The sequence below is a fragment of the Stegodyphus dumicola genome, chromosome 7, assembly GCF_044657685.1.
Source record: "Stegodyphus dumicola isolate Sdum_Otavi_A_Nest chromosome 7, ASM4465768v1".
Taxonomy (NCBI): Eukaryota; Metazoa; Arthropoda; class Arachnida; order Araneae; family Eresidae; genus Stegodyphus; species Stegodyphus dumicola.
Genome location: NC_140774.1, coordinates 160,089,199 through 160,109,700, shown reverse-complemented (window position 1 = coordinate 160,109,700; position 20,502 = coordinate 160,089,199).

Sequence of the window (20,502 nt, the reverse complement as noted above, 5' to 3'; positions counted from 1 at the left end):
ATAATTGTCAGGACAAATTTTGCTATTTCATAGACTTGGAATTATAATTTTTGGCCGCCTGATTTTATCTGCGAACAAGTACTGTAGTTGCAGTTATCTTATTTTTCTTATCTTTTTTTAACTGAATTCAGCTGATTGCTCACTTTTTCAGTAAGCAAATTTCTCCTTATAATGTTAATTCAGCTAGAATGTATTTTTTAGCAAAACATTCTTTCCAGCGTTCATCGCTACTTCTGCCGCCATTAATTGTTGGTGGCAACACCTGATTGCTCCTTTTTTTTACCACGTGACCATAACGCATCCGCAGCCATACGGATAGAAGTTGAACATTGTTGAACTCCATCCGTATGTCATTCGTCACATCGACCGGATTGAGTTAAGAAACGAAATGTAATTTTTATCTTAGTATTCTATGGGGATAGATTAATTTTCTCTGACATTGACGTATTCGTAAGTAGATAATAGAGACTTTTAACCCAGCTCATACAGACTTGGAATATTTTCTCTAAGTCATCACGATCACTGACTTGCATTGTCCTAGACTTTTTCTCGTGAAGTCTATTTTCTTTCATAAAAGTTTATATACTAATTTCATTAGAAACATGTCTAAGAAAATACCTCATCTTCATAAGAAACATCAGCGCTTTGATTGAAATTAATAATAAAATAAGAATCATTGTTTTGTAAATATATTTCTTTTTCTATACTCAAAAGTTTCTTCTTTATCATATTCGAAATGAACAATTAACTGTACATAACTAATATATTGTATTGATGAACCAGAGTTATATTTTAACTTATTGCATTACATTTCAAGTGAATGTGTTTTATTTCCGCTTTTTCCAAAGAATTTCGTAGACACATATGTTCAGTAGAGAATATTTTCCTAACTTAAAAGTATTATTACCAAAATAGAAAAATATGCAAAAGTTTCCTAAAAATTTGTATATTTGTTTTTTTACAAACATGGACACGAATGCCCACATTTAATTACTTAATGTGTACTTCCCTAGGTCAGAACTAAAATTTCGAACAAAAATTTTTTAAATAATGTCATATTCCATAAAATTTATGTCTTTGTGATGTCATTGTCTTTTAGCAAACGTTTTGAGAGTAGACGTTTAGACAATTCGAAACTGTTTTCTCTTTGCTATTGGAAACTATTTTATCTTTGCTGTTGGTATATGCCAATGAATTCTCGATACTTTTTTCTCTTGGTTTATCTTCAGCTTATGAGTTATTTAAATACTTAAAAATATATTTGTAGATCTTTAATGTTGACACTTGTGATAGATTTTTTGGACGTTTTTGGAAAATGTATTTTATTCACGTGAATGAAACTGGTGTTTTCTTGAAATTTTATTATTCAGAGTATTAGTCAATTATGATAGAATGCCGGATTTGTTCTCTTTATTCAACATTCATATCAACTTCGGTATTCCAAATCCCTCACGCAAAATGTAATTTTTCTGTCAGTAATAGGAAGACGAATGGAATGAATGCAGGTTATGCAGACAGAAGGTAAAAATCTGGAAGTAAAAGAAATTCTCCAAATGTAGACAATTTAGTACAATGTGCAAATATTCATCCTATTCGAAGCTTAATTTTTGAATTACATAGAATATAAAATGTAAATTTAATTAAAGGAGATATAATGAAGATCAAGTATTCTGCAAAATCTGGATGGTAATTATACAAAATTAGTCATAAAGCAGGTTTTCATAAAAAGTGGTTCCAGCGGAGAAAACACGCCAGCAATCTCCTGAAACTCTAAGTGGGCATTTGATCTTCGCTCTTACGTAGAATTTAAGTGCGAAGAACAAACTTTATTCTCTTACAACTAAGCGAGCAACAGCGCCCTCTAGCCTTTTTCTTTAAATTACACAACACTCCCCACCTGAACTCGGTGGAGAGTTCATCTTTCAATAATATATTCTAGAATATTCAATTAATCTTTCGACAATAAATCCTGGAGAAATGGTTAAATATAACAAACATGCATACATAATTATAAGCACATAAAATTTTACAAAACATTAAATGATACCTATCAGCAAGGTCAGGAGAATCAAACCTAAAAATACAAAATACAAACATTAGTTAAGTTCCATATTATATAACAATTGTATAGGCCTTTTTAAGGTACCAGTAGGTGTTTTAATTATGCAAGATCTTATTTTACCATCTCTGCCTGGCATTAATTCCAAAATTTTACCTATTGTCCAAAGATTTCTGGGATGTTAATTGATTAGCAGGGCAGAGATAGTAATCGTCTACCAACCAGAAATTGAGAGGGCATTAGTGGAGAAGGTTCATTGGGATCGGTAAACACGTAGGTAATTGGTCTACAATTAATCATTGCCTGGATTTCAAGCTCTTTCACAGTAAGGGATGCTCGACCAATAATTTTGCATAAGCTGGATTTTATAGTTCGTACCATACGCTCCCAAAACCCTCCCCACCATGGACCCCTCTCAATGATAAATTTCTTTGATAATCATGTAATTAATTTCATAATTCAATACTGTAGTACATTTACTCATGCTAAAATCTTCCATTTGGTTGGCTCTACATTTAGACGCAAGTTGATAAATCAGAGTGATTTTGTGTTTTAAAGCTAAAGATTCAGAAATATTACAACTTCAGAAATAATAGAACTCAAAAGAAAAAAAGATTAAAACGACAAGAGAATATACTGCAAGCAAGCGAACGTGATAAATGACTTTTTTGGACTGATTTTCATGAATTCATAGATCGGGTGTAAAATTTTAATGCACTGTATATGAGCTATTTTTCAAATGTATTACGATCACTGTTTTCCAACTTTACATAGACTTTAAGTAAACATTTCATGTTAATTTACCGTTTTTCCTGAGATTTATCTACGTATTTACTAAATTTTTGCATTTTGTTTATAATTATAATACCAAAAGGACACAAGAGAACATTTGTTTCTTGAAAACGCCCATATTTTTACCCAACTGTTATTTCTTTCATATCTTTGAAGTAACCTATTAAACACATAGTCATCTTGTATTGACCAGATAGCCGTTGGTCTTGCCAATGTCTGCGTCACAAAGCTAGAGAATTTAAGTAATATTTTACCAGTACGGAGAACTTCTTACGGCGTTTTTGATGAAAATTGGCCGAATTTAGTAGTTCATTACTGATCTAGGAATCTTTAACTATTTCTATTAAAAACAAGCACACTCAGAAATTATCTTTAAGATTTTTCCATACAGATATATTTGTCTAATTTCCATGCCATTACATTTCCAATAAAATATGATTCATTGCCAGATAGTTAAATGTTCGTTATCACATACGCTCATTACATATGATTTAACAAAAGTACAAACAAATTGGAAGTTAAATTAATATTTCCTGAAATAGTGTACATTTTCATTCCGGAAAGTTTACATGAGTATTTTCATTTTGAAACCTCTAATGTTTTCTTTTCCTGCATTCAAAGTAAATTTTGAGTATAAAATTTTCAGTTGTCACGGAAGTTATTTGTGGGTGGCTGTGATGTGTTCGTGTTTTCATAAACCGTTTTTGTGAAGTACATTATAGGTAACCTTTAGAACACTTTGAATATTACCATTTTTTACATTACTACCACTGCAAATCATTGAATTTTCAAATATTTTCCTATTTATGGTTTACAATGCCTCGTAAAGTCTTGGGAGCAAATTTTTACTAAATGATTTAATCATTGTGTTACACGTTTGGAAGATTTAACTTCAACAACACTATCACGCTAAACCAGAAGTCAAGAAACGAAATGTAATTTTTATCTTAGTATTCTATGGGGATAGATTAATTTTCTCTGACATTGACGTATTCGTAAGTAGATAATAGAGACTTTTAACCCAGCTCATACAGACTTGGAATATTTTCTCTAAGTCATCACGATCACTGACTTGCATTGTCCTAGACTTTTTCTCGTGAAGTCTATTTTCTTTCATAAAAGTTTATATACTAATTTCATTAGAAACATGTCTAAGAAAATACCTCATCTTCATAAGAAACATCAGCGCTTTGATTGAAATTAATAATAAAATAAGAATCATTGTTTTGTAAATATATTTCTTTTTCTATACTCAAAAGTTTCTTCTTTATCATATTCGAAATGAACAATTAACTGTACATAACTAATATATTGTATTGATGAACCAGAGTTATATTTTAACTTATTGCATTACATTTCAAGTGAATGTGTTTTATTTCCGCTTTTTCCAAAGAATTTCGTAGACACATATGTTCAGTAGAGAATATTTTCCTAACTTAAAAGTATTATTACCAAAATAGAAAAATATGCAAAAGTTTCCTAAAAATTTGTATATTTGTTTTTTTACAAACATGGACACGAATGCCCACATTTAATTACTTAATGTGTACTTCCCTAGGTCAGAACTAAAATTTCGAACAAAAATTTTTTAAATAATGTCATATTCCATAAAATTTATGTCTTTGTGATGTCATTGTCTTTTAGCAAACGTTTTGAGAGTAGACGTTTAGACAATTCGAAACTGTTTTCTCTTTGCTATTGGAAACTATTTTATCTTTGCTGTTGGTATATGCCAATGAATTCTCGATACTTTTTTCTCTTGGTTTATCTTCAGCTTATGAGTTATTTAAATACTTAAAAATATATTTGTAGATCTTTAATGTTGACACTTGTGATAGATTTTTTGGACGTTTTTGGAAAATGTATTTTATTCACGTGAATGAAACTGATGTTTTCTTGAAATTTTATTATTCAGAGTATTAGTCAATTATGATAGAATGCCGGACTTGTTCTCTTTATTCAACATTCATATCAACTTCGGTATTCCAAATCCCTCACGCAAAATGTAATTTTTCTGTCAGTAATAGGAAGACGAATGGAATGAATGCAGGTTATGCAGACAGAAGGTAAAAATCTGGAAGTAAAAGAAATTCTCCAAATGTAGACAATTTAGTACAATGTGCAAATATTCATCCTATTCGAAGCTTAATTTTTGAATTACATAGAATATAAAATGTAAATTTAATTAAAGGAGATATAATGAAGATCAAGTATTCTGCAAAATCTGGATGGTAATTATACAAAATTAGTCATAAAGCAGGTTTTCATAAAAAGTGGTTCCAGCGGAGAAAACACGCCGGCAGTCTCCAGAAGCTCTAAGTGAGCATCTGATCTTTGCTCTTACAAAAGCTAAGTAGAATTGTAAATTCTACGTAAGAGCGAAGATCAAATGCCCACTTAGAGATTCAGGAGATTGCTGGCGTGTAGTATTCCAGTTAAACTATATAGAATGAGCATTGTATATATTGGTTTAAAGTTACAGAAAATATTATCTAGTGAAGTTATATGCATGTAAATTCCAGCTTAAAATTTCAAAGACAGAGAAATGTAGGTAAGTTTATGCAGCATACAACACGAGTGAATTTCCATTACTCTACTAGGCTAAGAGACCATGATATCATTTTTCAGCTTTCTGATTGGTCCACAGAAACGTATTCGTTCGCCTATGCGGATGTCTACCCAAAGGAGGAGTGAAAAGGCAGACGCCATTTTCGAACAAAGTCATGCACAAACATGATATGGGTGATGTCATCCTCCCCAAAGCAAATCTTTCAAAATGGCGGATTCAGAGTAAGATGGCGTTCAAACAAAGATGGCGTTTCAAACCTTATATACATAATTAAGAACCATTTCAACCAAGGAATTGTGGGGTATCGCCTAAAGTACTGGATGCGGTCCCCCTCAATTCCCTTTTATTCATTTTTGCGGGGACAGCGGGTTAGATTTCCCGTGGAAAGAAAATATATATTACATCTTCATTTTTTTAACCATCCTGTTAACTTTAGTAGATGTTATGTACACTAGATGGCGCCAGCAGCAACATGTATTTAAGAAAATCCAATAATGTTTTAAAAAATACCGTTTTTAACTCATTCGCTGCAAATAATAAAATGATTTTGAAACATTCTTCCCATTAGAAATGAAATCACCCACTTAGAAAAATGTATTGAAAATAAATGATTAATTTTTGAATTTAAAAATATTCATTAAGAAAAATTAAAACTCCAAATGAACAAAAATAAATTAACACATAGAAAAAGAAAAAAATAAATAAAAAGGGATGTGAAACACACGTTGAACGCTTTGTCATTTTTTTACAAGTACCCATTTTTATACCTCTTTGCTAAGTAAACCGTGGCTCAGCGGTTAAAGTGCGTGGCTGCAGATCCCGACATAGCGGGTTCGGGCCTGGCTGGTGATTTTTGAATCTGCGCTCTCCAGCAAGAAAAATAAGACCAGGTGATTCAAAATGGCGGCTATTCGAAGATAATTCAATAAATAATTTAAATTAAATAAAACATTAATTAATTTAACAAGTAATTAGAAAGAAAATTAGATTAAAAAATAATCCAACATGGCGGGAGTCATTCAAGATGGAGGATGAAAGACCACGTGTTCCAAAATGGCGGACGAAAACCACGTGGTTCAAAATGGTGGATGGCAGTCACGTGATCCAATATGGCGGCTGTCTAGGCCACGCCCCTTTTCTGTGGCGTCACTTCCGCCTAGTGAAACTACTAAGGTAAGAATTGTGTACGATGCTAGCTCAAGGACAGAGGACGCGAATTCGTTAAATGACTGCCTTGAATCGGGACCTAATCTAAATCCAAATATACTAGACATTATGTTAAAATTTCGTAAGTTTAAGATAGCGTTTTGTGGAGACGTCAAAAAGCCTTTTTGATGATACTGACTTATTCCATTGGGAACATTTTCAGAAAAAAATTTCGTTTCTTGTTCATGTTTTTGCATACTCAAATACTAAGTTCATGTTTTTGCATACACAAATACTAATTTTGTTGAAAATATGACATTTTCTTATTCCATTTTATATTTCACTGTTAAAGTCCGGCTTGGGAAAATTGTTTTCCGCGGAAATGGCATACTTGTGCTATATGTCTGCGACTGTTCTAATAAATTACATTACTAACAAGTGCGAATAAAATCCTTAGTTATACAGGAATTATCTTGAATGTTTCCTTAATCTGAAATGCAAAATGTAACCCATGGGTAAAAATAGAGCAAGTTTATCTTAAAAAGTTCTCCTCGAATACATCTTTTTCTTGGTCCTTACATGCTTTTCTGTATTTATCACTTAAGTTCATTGTGTAGCTATCTTTCATGTAATTTGTGAAGTATTCCTGTTTGAATACTTGCATTTGAATTTGTTTAACTGATTTTAACGTACATGTATATTTTGGTCAATGCGTGGGGAATTGAGGTACTGTGGCGCTGAGTGTTCTAAGCATTCCATACTGCATTTTTCTTAAGAGTACAGTCAGTTAAAAGAGAAATGTGCTTCGTACTTTGGGAAAATTTTATTTACTTATTATGTGTCATGCTCATGATAAATAAAATTGTCATAAATGTGCGCAGGACTGTGTGGTTCCAATGTTTAATTAAAGTAATGCTTTTCAAAAAAGTGTGGTCTTTCTTATGACATATAAAAAATGCGTTAAAATTTTTTAAAGTTGGTGACTATAGTAGATCATTATATGGACTTTCTGTCATTATTACCTATTTTGTATAATTATTTGTGTGTAATTTTATTTACTATCTATGAGAAGTTAAATGTCAAAAAAGCTGTAAAAGTTCATTATTAAGCAATGTCAGTTTAAAATTTCTATCTTAAAATTATTTGTGTTAGGTCTTTTATTTTAATTACTATGTTAGATCATTATTTGGAATTCTACTCAATATTTCGTGTAATGTATCATAACTATGTAGGAGTCATTTGTCAGGTATGATAAATTAAATTTCGTTCTCGAAAGGCTGTAAGAGTTCAGTGCTAAATAAATTATTGACAATGTGAAATATGGGTATTTTTCAGTTAAGTTAAAAAATATTCCAAGTTAACAAATTTTTATATTCCAAATTGGGAAAAAGGCGATAAAGTTTCATTTCCATGGCTGAATATTAATTCCATGTGTATTATAGACTTTAAGTTCTCCTTCACAAAATGTGACTATAATTCAAATTTAAAATAATATGTTACAATGTGGATATTCTTCTCTGTAGTTAAAATATAATTCAATCTTCTGTACCTTGTTAAGAGAGTAAGGCTGTGATAAGTTCAAATAGAGTAGTGTTTATAAAGTTCTGCGGTAAATGGTGGAATCATATTAAGAATCCGAATGACGTTTTCACATGAAGGAAAAATTAAGGTTCAGTGTATGTTTGGTGATTTAATTAGGATGTGTGCAAGAAAATACAAGATATTTTTGTAAAATATTTCAAAGAGTTAGCAAAATTTGTGTTAGTAGTATAAATGAATCTTACTGAATAAAAGGGAGTATTCTGAATATATATGTATAAATGTCTGTAGAGTAAAATAAGAAGAAATGAAGTACTATTGGTATGTATCTAAACTTAACTGGGTAGAAATGTTCCATGCATTGGTTTGAGTAAATTCATACCATGAAAATTTATTGCTCCTTATAAGATTTATTTAAAGTCAGTAGGTCTTACAATAAAGAAACATGTGTAAGTCTGTATTTATTATGGGAAAAAGGAATCAGAAACACAGCATGAATATGTTTTATAAGTTAAAAATAAGGGTAAATGTGTAAATGGAAAGTGTAAAAATTACATTTGTCAGACATAGTTTGGTTAATCCTTTGAATAAAAGTAAGACGTGTAAAAGGGAATCAACAAAGTTTTGTATAGTTGGCCAAAAAGTTAATACAGTCATTAATAGTTAGTACAATACACTAGAAGGAAAAGTTCGGAGTATCTCCAACTTAGTAGTAAAAAAGAAAGAAATGTAGTATTCCAGTTAAACTATATAGAATGAGCATTGTGTATATTGGTTTAAAGTTACAGAAAATATTATCTAGTGAAGTTATATGCATGTAAATTCCAGCTTAAAATTTCAAAGACAGAGAAATGTAGGTAAGTTTATGCAGCATACAACACGAGTGAATTTCCATTACTCTACTAGGCTAAGAGACCATGATATCATTTTTCAGCTTTCTGATTGGTCCACAGAAACGTATTCGTTCGCCTATGCGGATGTCTACCCAAAGGAGGAGTGAAAAGGCAGACGCCATTTTCGAACAAAGTCATGCACAAACATGATATGGGTGATGTCATCCTCCCCAAAGCAAATCTTTCAAAATGGCGGATTCAGAGTAAGATGGCGTTCAAACAAAGATGGCGTTTCAAACCTTATATACATAATTAAGAACCATTTCAACCAAGGAATTGTGGGGTATCGCCTAAAGTACTGGATGCGGTCCCCCTCAATTCCCTTTTATTCATTTTTGCGGGGACAGCGGGTTAGATTTCCCGTGGAAAGAAAATATATATTACATCTTCATTTTTTTAACCATCCTGTTAACTTTAGTAGATGTTATGTACACTAGATGGCGCCAGCAGCAACATGTATTTAAGAAAATCCAATAATGTTTTAAAAAATACCGTTTTTAACTCATTCGCTGCAAATAATAAAATGATTTTGAAACATTCTTCCCATTAGAAATGAAATCACCCACTTAGAAAAATGTATTGAAAATAAATGATTAATTTTTGAATTTAAAAATATTCATTAAGAAAAATTAAAACTCCAAATGAACAAAAATAAATTAACACATAGAAAAAGAAAAAAATAAATAAAAAGGGATGTGAAACACACGTTGAACGCTTTGTCATTTTTTTACAAGTACCCATTTTTATACCTCTTTGCTAAGTAAACCGTGGCTCAGCGGTTAAAGTGCGTGGCTGCAGATCCCGACATAGCGGGTTCGGGCCTGGCTGGTGATTTTTGAATCTGCGCTCTCCAGCAAGAAAAATAAGACCAGGTGATTCAAAATGGCGGCTATTCGAAGATAATTCAATAAATAATTTAAATTAAATAAAACATTAATTAATTTAACAAGTAATTAGAAAGAAAATTAGATTAAAAAATAATCCAACATGGCGGGAGTCATTCAAGATGGAGGATGAAAGACCACGTGTTCCAAAATGGCGGACGAAAACCACGTGGTTCAAAATGGTGGATGGCAGTCACGTGATCCAATATGGCGGCTGTCTAGGCCACGCCCCTTTTCTGTGGCGTCACTTCCGCCTAGTGAAACTACTAAGGTAAGAATTGTGTACGATGCTAGCTCAAGGACAGAGGACGCGAATTCGTTAAATGACTGCCTTGAATCGGGACCTAATCTAAATCCAAATATACTAGACATTATGTTAAAATTTCGTAAGTTTAAGATAGCGTTTTGTGGAGACGTCAAAAAGCCTTTTTGATGATACTGACTTATTCCATTGGGAACATTTTCAGAAAAAAATTTCGTTTCTTGTTCATGTTTTTGCATACTCAAATACTAAGTTCATGTTTTTGCATACACAAATACTAATTTTGTTGAAAATATGACATTTTCTTATTCCATTTTATATTTCACTGTTAAAGTCCGGCTTGGGAAAATTGTTTTCCGCGGAAATGGCATACTTGTGCTATATGTCTGCGACTGTTCTAATAAATTACATTACTAACAAGTGCGAATAAAATCCTTAGTTATACAGGAATTATCTTGAATGTTTCCTTAATCTGAAATGCAAAATGTAACCCATGGGTAAAAATAGAGCAAGTTTATCTTAAAAAGTTCTCCTCGAATACATCTTTTTCTTGGTCCTTACATGCTTTTCTGTATTTATCACTTAAGTTCATTGTGTAGCTATCTTTCATGTAATTTGTGAAGTATTCCTGTTTGAATACTTGCATTTGAATTTGTTTAACTGATTTTAACGTACATGTATATTTTGGTCAATGCGTGGGGAATTGAGGTACTGTGGCGCTGAGTGTTCTAAGCATTCCATACTGCATTTTTCTTAAGAGTACAGTCAGTTAAAAGAGAAATGTGCTTCGTACTTTGGGAAAATTTTATTTACTTATTATGTGTCATGCTCATGATAAATAAAATTGTCATAAATGTGCGCAGGACTGTGTGGTTCCAATGTTTAATTAAAGTAATGCTTTTCAAAAAAGTGTGGTCTTTCTTATGACATATAAAAAATGCGTTAAAATTTTTTAAAGTTGGTGACTATAGTAGATCATTATATGGACTTTCTGTCATTATTACCTATTTTGTATAATTATTTGTGTGTAATTTTATTTACTATCTATGAGAAGTTAAATGTCAAAAAAGCTGTAAAAGTTCATTATTAAGCAATGTCAGTTTAAAATTTCTATCTTAAAATTATTTGTGTTAGGTCTTTTATTTTAATTACTATGTTAGATCATTATTTGGAATTCTACTCAATATTTCGTGTAATGTATCATAACTATGTAGGAGTCATTTGTCAGGTATGATAAATTAAATTTCGTTCTCGAAAGGCTGTAAGAGTTCAGTGCTAAATAAATTATTGACAATGTGAAATATGGGTATTTTTCAGTTAAGTTAAAAAATATTCCAAGTTAACAAATTTTTATATTCCAAATTGGGAAAAAGGCGATAAAGTTTCATTTCCATGGCTGAATATTAATTCCATGTGTATTATAGACTTTAAGTTCTCCTTCACAAAATGTGACTATAATTCAAATTTAAAATAATATGTTACAATGTGGATATTCTTCTCTGTAGTTAAAATATAATTCAATCTTCTGTACCTTGTTAAGAGAGTAAGGCTGTGATAAGTTCAAATAGAGTAGTGTTTATAAAGTTCTGCGGTAAATGGTGGAATCATATTAAGAATCCGAATGACGTTTTCACATGAAGGAAAAATTAAGGTTCAGTGTATGTTTGGTGATTTAATTAGGATGTGTGCAAGAAAATACAAGATATTTTTGTAAAATATTTCAAAGAGTTAGCAAAATTTGTGTTAGTAGTATAAATGAATCTTACTGAATAAAAGGGAGTATTCTGAATATATATGTATAAATGTCTGTAGAGTAAAATAAGAAGAAATGAAGTACTATTGGTATGTATCTAAACTTAACTGGGTAGAAATGTTCCATGCATTGGTTTGAGTAAATTCATACCATGAAAATTTATTGCTCCTTATAAGATTTATTTAAAGTCAGTAGGTCTTACAATAAAGAAACATGTGTAAGTCTGTATTTATTATGGGAAAAAGGAATCAGAAACACAGCATGAATATGTTTTATAAGTTAAAAATAAGGGTAAATGTGTAAATGGAAAGTGTAAAAATTACATTTGTCAGACATAGTTTGGTTAATCCTTTGAATAAAAGTAAGACGTGTAAAAGGGAATCAACAAAGTTTTGTATAGTTGGCCAAAAAGTTAATACAGTCATTAATAGTTAGTACAATACACTAGAAGGAAAAGTTCGGAGTATCTCCAACTTAGTAGTAAAAAAGAAAGAAATGTAGTATTCCAGTTAAACTATATAGAATGAGCATTGTGTATATTGGTTTAAAGTTACAGAAAATATTATCTAGTGAAGTTATATGCATGTAAATTCCAGCTTAAAATTTCAAAGACAGAGAAATGTAGGTAAGTTTATGCAGCATACAACACGAGTGAATTTCCATTACTCTACTAGGCTAAGAGACCATGATATCATTTTTAAGCTTTCTGATTGGTCCACAGAAACGTACTCGTTCGCCTATGCGGATGTCTACCCAAAGGAGGAGTGAAAAGGCAGACGCCATTTTCGAACAAAGTCATGCACAAACATGATATGGGTGATGTCATCCTCCCCAAAGCAAATCTTTCAAAATGGCGGATTCAGAGTAAAATGGCGTTCAAACAAAGATGGCGTTTCAAACCTTATATACATAATTAAGAACCATTTCAACCAAGTAATTGTGGGGTATCGCCTAATGTACTGGATGCGGTCCCCCTCAATTCCTTTTTATTCATTTTTGCGGGGACAGCGGGTTCGATTTCCCGTGGAAAGAAAATATATATTACATCTTCATTTTTTTAACCATCCTGTTAACTTTAGTAGATGTTATGTACACTAGATGGCGCCAGCAGCAACATGTATTTAAGAAAATCCAATAATGTTTTAAAAAATACCGTTTTTAACTCATTCGCTGCAAATAATAAAATGATTTTGAAACATTCTTCCCATTAGAAATGAAATCACCCACTTAGAAAAATGTATTGAAAATAAATAATTAATTTTTGAATTTAAAAATATTCATTAAGAAAAATTAAAACTCCAAATGAACAAAAATAAATTAACACATAGAAAAAGAAAAAAATAAATAAAAAGGGATGTGAAACACACGTTGAACGCTTTGTCATTTTTTTACAAGTACCCATTTTTATACCTCGTTGCTAAGTAAACCGTGGCTCAGCGGTTAAAGTGCGTGGCTGCAGATCTCGACATAGCGGGTTCGGGCCTGGCTGGTGATTTTTGAATCTGCGCTCTCCAGCAAGAAAAATAAGACCACGTGATTCAAAATGGCGGCTGTTCGAAGATAATTCAGTAAATAATTTAAATTAAATAAAACATTAATTAATATAACAAGTAATTAGAAAGAAAATTACATTAAAAAAGAATCCAACATGGCGGGAGTCATTCAAGATGGAGGATGAAAGACCACGTGTTCCAAAATGGCGGACGACGATCACGTGATCCAACATGGCGGCCAGATAGTTTTTTGCCAAGGAAGAGAGAGGAAGGAGTTATTAGAAGCAGACCGCTTGCCATAGTAGTTTTACTCGTTTGCTGGTTGCCTTCAAGGCCAGAGGTTTAATCCTCTTGATAATTTTAAACGTATCGTAGTTTTAGCAGCTCTCTGTACTACCCTACTAAAAATGCCCCATAGAAACCAGTAAAACTTTTTATGGGTACCCATAAGATTTTATGGGTTTTTATTGACTTTTACTGGTTTCTGTTGGTCTCTGTGGGTTTTTTTTACTGGTTTCAAAATGACCCATAGAAACCAGTAAAACTTTCTACTGGTACCTATAGAATTTTTGATGGTCTCTATTGACTTTTACTGGTTTCTGTTGATCTCTGTGGGTTTTTCTTACTGGTATCAATTGACACCCATACAACCAACATTCAATGGCAGAACTTTGTACTGGTTTGTATAGGTTTATATTGACTCTTGCTGGTTTTCTTACTGGTATCAATATAATAATAAATCTCCTGTTGGTTTATATGGGTTTGTGCTATTTTTTTATCTGACGTTAATATACTTCTTGTAAACAATAAAATTAACAGAATGAAAATATGATCTCTTTAAGACCACCACAGTAACCTGTAAACGCAGGTGGTCGTTTTAGAGAGGGTTTTTACTAAATATGCTATTTTTTTTATTTATTTTTTTTTTCGGAAACAATAACAGTAATCATATACACCACACACAACGAGGTCTCTCCAAGGCGACCATCCGCAAATAAAAATTCATCTTTGCAAGTGGTCGCCTTAGAGAGGTGATGCTCAATACCAATAGATACGTTCTCAGAGATACGTTTATCTTTTAGAGGTGGTCGTCTTAGGGAGATTGCATCTACGGAATGAATCTCTCTAAGACGACCAGACACACTTGCAGAATTTTCTTTGTGAATGGTCGCCTTACAGAGGGAATATTCAATACCAAAGTATACTTATGTTTTCAGAAATACTGGTTTTTTCAGAGGCGGTCGTCTTAGGGAGGTGGTTTTTCCTACGAGTTGGTTCTCTGAATACACACACATAAGCACTTACATTTCTGATATTAAAAATAAACACCGGTATCAACCAACATCTCTTTCACGCGAACAAGTTCATTCACAATCGCAAAACTTTTCTCCCTGTTAACGCTGACGTGAGAAAAAAATTCCCCCTCCCTCTCCCACTCTCAGAAGTTTCCCAAACAAGCAATATGGCGCCGCTCTAGTTATTGTTGTGTGATGGTGGTGTTATTTTCTTCGTGGTTGTAGTAATGCAATATATTATTTACTAGGATTTACTGTATTACAAATTCTACTATGTTTTACTGTTTAGAAATTAGTAATAAATAATAAAATATCAGCACTGACTATGAATATACCACTAAAGCCATGCACGTGTAATCGTGTCTAATGTTTGAGAGAACGTTGCTGATAACTGACTAGTTGTGAAATGGAGTTTCTGAGCGTGAAATTGATTTTCCATCTTTACTTTTATCCTGAAAAACAATGTGTTTAAAGACTGAAAATTGATAATTTCAGACTTGATAATTTGTTTCAGTGTGCAGATGCAGAAATGTAGTTTTTGCATTCTACTGAAACTGTATTTTGGAAAATTTATTTTTTTGATTACAGTTTAGAAATACTTTTTTAAAGCTTGTTCATGTAGATGCTTTATCATTTGAATATTATGTACTAATAAATTTGAGCATACCTTACTTAAAAGTGATCTTGCATGATTCAATTTTGAATTTTTCGACTAATGTGATGTGGCCGAGCAAAAAGAATGTTTTTTTTTATGTTTTAAAAAATGTACTAATTATATTTCGCGAGCAAAAAAGGTAAGTTTTATTAATGAAATAAACATTGAAGTATTTAATGTGTTTATTACTTATTGAATGGGGTAGACAAGACATACAAGCTTAAGGAATCTTTTTTCCACTTCTAAAATTATGTGAAAATTTAGATGATCATAGTAGCTTACATTGTTTTTTCTTTTTGGTCTATTTTTCTTTACAAGTATGAGACTAGAACCACATTTTTACATTAAATATTTTGTGCTATTTTGTTAAAACACATATAATCATTTTTATGCATACTTTAATTTTCATTATTATTAGTTTGATGAAGAAAATTTCAAATGTGTTTTTCATAAATTGCTTTTGAAATAGAAATAGATTTGTGAATAAGATTTATGTAATATTAAATGTACTAGTCTTGGGAGTATAAAAAGTGAATTATTTATTTGAAAAAAAATTACATTTAGTTGAAACCTCATATAGTGGTTATTTTCTTAAATGACCACCTCTGACAATGGCACATTTGTCAGGACAATAATTAAATAACAGGACTTAAAAAACCATTCATAGTTTTGTCAGGCTACAGGAAACTGGCATTATCTCGAATTGTGGAGTTGATTGTTTTAGGAACGTTTTGCTGTATAATCAATTGACTTCGGTGTAGTAATTTATACGTGGGTATGAATTTTTCAGAAGTAATTGAAAGTTTTTACGAGACATTTAAAACCAAAGCTTTTCGGATCATGAGTCTTATAAGGGCACTGTTATAGCATTGCTTTCAAATATAGTTATAGTAATATTTAAACATTATTTTATAAATCACTTCCACAGGGAATCCGGTTGTTCTCTGCGGATGAAAACCCATATAAATAAATCTTCTGTACAGCCTTATACAAATGCAGTTAAAATTACTGTCATTACAATTAAGCGAATATAGCCACATTTGTTTACAAAAAGTTATTATTGCTAAATACTGCACTATATCAATTTCATTTAACATTGTAATTTCAGAAAATGCTCAGCATGAGGTATTTTTATATTATATAATCTACTGTCAAAAACAATAGCTAACTTTTCAGTACTTTAAATTTTACTATTGAGAATTTTTATGGTTCAAAATAATATTTCTATACATTATTTCAAGTATTCTTTCTACAATAGAAATCTAAATAACTTGCACCTAAAACACTGACTCAAATTTATTCCAATAATGCATCGCTTTAATTAAATTTATGCTCCCTTGAGATGATATATGAAAAACCTTGTGTAATAATAAATTATTAATATATATAGAGAAATAGTATTTTTATATATTTTTTCGGGTAAAGTGCAGAATCGCCCACATATTTATTTGGCACTTTGTACAAAAGTAAAAGGAATTGGATTTTTGTCAATTTTCTTTTGACTTTTAAAGTGAAAATAGGTTGATGTGTACATGAATAAAGTCAAAGGAGTGCACAATGGCATTTTTGTGCAATTCTGAGATTTTTTTTAAGTGAAAATAGGTCGATGTGTACGTGGATACCGAGTATGTGCAATTCTTAAAAACACGCCAAGCAGTGGGCGATTCTACACTTTCCCCATTTTTCTATAGGAATTTAGTTTCATTAAATTAGTTATTTAGTATAATTATGTGTATATGAGTATATTCATACTTATTCACATAGATGGAATTTTTACAGTACGAAAGTTTATCTTTTTTACATCAAGAACTACATATACTATAAATACCCATTATATCATAGATTTTATTTATATAAAATCTGTGGAAGATTATATAGCACTAAAAGTGAGATACGGAATAAAACATTATACGCTATGAGATATTTTCTTAATTCCCGAACTGTGCGTTGAGAATTGGTATTTGTTGAAACTTGTAAATTTTTTAAAATTCATTTTGTTACAATATAATTTATTGTATTTTGGGTACTATTAAGTTTATTATATGTTATCTTCATGTTTCATTTATCTTTTGAGAGATACAGGTAACATTCAAAGTATTGTAATAAGGGGTCGACACAGTGTTTGTATATTATTATTTCTTTACTACATTATATTCTTGGATTCATCCTTTCTTCCACGCAAAACATCTATGTGTATGTGTGTCATAATAAGCTGCAGGGTGTTACTATCATTGGTAAGCGAGCTTTAAGGGGATAGCAAGTATGCTAAATTTGAACTCTATGTTAAGTTTCTAATTTGCAAGTCCCGTATTCTTTTTGCTTGCTTGCTAATGATGTTTCTCTTCCTGAAAATTTGGGTTTCTTCTAGTTTTGTTTTTTAATTTGGTTTAGTGCATTGTAGGTAATTTATTTAAGCAGATGCTAGAAAGTACCATCCTTTGGCAATACATTTCTCATTAGGTATCAAATTGTTAAACAAGCTGATGTGATTAAATACAATTGTTTAATTTCCCAATTAAAGAACTGAAATACAAATATATGCAGTGAGGTACAGTACTATATGTATATATTTATAATGAAATCAATAATATATATACAGTCAAAGTAATGATTCGCAACCATCAAATGAAATGATATTATATATATATGTAATAGATTCTGTAGTCGAATACAAGCAGCTGAATCCGTAATGAACAGCAAGAATTTTGATGGCTTAGAGATGTTGAAACTCCAGTCCACAAAGAATAAGAAATTTGGCAGTCGAGGTAGATTTAATTAAACTTTTCTTTCAGCAAATATGTTGCAGCCACAAACAAGTTGGCACATTATTTATGCCTATTCCAAAAATTAACATTTTTGATAAATGTGTAGTAAGAAACAAGGAGCAGACAGACTGCAATCCAGCTAATACAAAGCGTAAAAAGCAAATGCGTTACGTTAAATGTGAAATCTTAATTCAGACCGAGTTAATTTTGGTTCTCGATGCATTTTTACTCGTCTTTGATAGTTAATACTGTAAAAATACTGTATTGGCTGTTTGAGTTTTAGTTTCTTTTACAACATCAAATTATGTAAGAGTCATATGACATGAATTAATCTCCAAATGATGCAGTGCAGAAAGATTACTGTTTTTAGAATAGAGAAGGAAAATTAATTTTACGCTGCTAATTTAATCTTTTGCATATTCCTTATTTTTCTTACATATATATATATATATATGTACATATATCATTCGATGGTTGTGAATCATGACTTTGGTTATTATCTTTCTATTCATTTTATTTTCAGAATTATATAAAGGTAGTTTAAAATTTTGTAAAGATGACTTTGGTTATTATCTTTCTATTCATTTTATTTCAGAATTATATAAAGGTAGTTTAAAATTTTGTAAAGAGAATTTATACAAATATTTTGTAATATGTTTATAGATATTGACGTGCATTAAGAAGGACGGGCTCGTAGGCTTCTAGATATTTTAAAATTTTTATTTATTCGCATTGAGTTTTATTTAAAATTACTTTACATGCTTTCTCCGCAATTTAGTTCTGTACATTTCATCAGTGCTAATTATGTACTTCTGCTGGTTTATGTTTTTATGGAAATTTGATTTACAGTTCTATTTTTGTGTATTGTTTTTTATAGGGATTCTGTATATGGATACCCATTCTATGTACGATTCTATGTATGGATACTCCACTATGGTATAATGCTATTGGTTCTGTTTATGGGTTTTGTGCAGCGATTTTTCCAAGAGGTACCTTTATTGGTCTGTGGATTTTTGTGTAGTGGTTTTTACAGGATTTGGCGTATGGGTGCCTGTATAGGTGTACATGCTTTTGTTTACTGGTTTTTACAAGGCATACCCTACGGAATATCCATTTTTTTAATGGAAATTTGGCCAATGGATATGCATATAAAGTTTTGATTTTTGGCTATGGGTTTTTTACTGGGATTTTGTTTATAGTGCCTACAGTTCTACAGAGATTTGGCCTACTCGTAACCATAGTCGTACGGGTTTCCGTTTACAGGTACAAGGGTATTTCGCCTACAGGTACCTATACAGCCGTGCAGGTTTCTTTCTATGGGTTTTTACGGGTATTCGGCCTATGGGTACCCGTAAAAACCCATAGAAATGTACAGGTTTCTTTTTATGGGTTCTTACGGGTATTTGGCCTACGGGTACCCGTACAACCGTACGGGTTTCTTTCTATGGGTTTTTACGGGGATTTGGCCTACGGGTACCCGTACAACCGTACGGGTTTCTTTCTATGGGTTTTTACGGGGATTTGGCCTACGGGTACCCGCACAACCTTACGGGTTTCTTTCTATGGGTTTTTACGGGGATTTGGCCTACGGGTACCCGCACAACCTTACGGGTTTCTTTCTATGGGTTTTTACGGGGATTTGGCCTACGGGTACCCGTACAGTTGTACGGGTTTCTGTCTGTGGGTTTTTACGGGGATTTGGCCTACGGGTACCCACAGAGCTGTACGGGTACCCGTAGGCCAATTCCCCGTAAAAAATTTTATGGGTTTCTACGGGGCATTTTTAGCAGGGTACATACGGCTTTTTGTTAATTAACGGGCAATCTTGGAGTTAGGCACTTGTTTATTAATCCAAAGTTAGTTTAGTTAGAGTTTTAGTTAATATTTTTATATTCTTACGTTCAGACCACAAGTGGTTGGTCTCTGTATTCCGAAGTCCGGAAATGTCTGTAAAGATAGAAAAAATAAAGGATTTCCGATACCCTTCCTGTGTGTATTGTCTACTTCACAATTTATTGAACATACCTTTAGTAAGCTCCCTGTTCCGAGTCAGGCAGTTAATGTTTCCAAAGCAAGTAAAGAGGAACACAAGTCCTGATAGCCTAAGGAGAACGTATCAGTCTTATAAGACCGATTGTCTAATATGGTTATCAAATCCTACACGTAGGCAGGAATAAAACTTTTCAAAAATTGGAAACGTTAGTTTTTGTGAAGAACATCATACTCCAAACATTTTGAATGATAGGAGAAGAAATCAAAGATGAAAAAGAACAGTGCCCTGAGAAATTCTAAAAAATTGGATGTATGACAGTCTTCGGTTGAATTTAATTCTTTAACACCTCTCACATCTCTTACAGACTCATTGCCTAGTGTGTTTCTTCAGACAGGGTTCGTAAC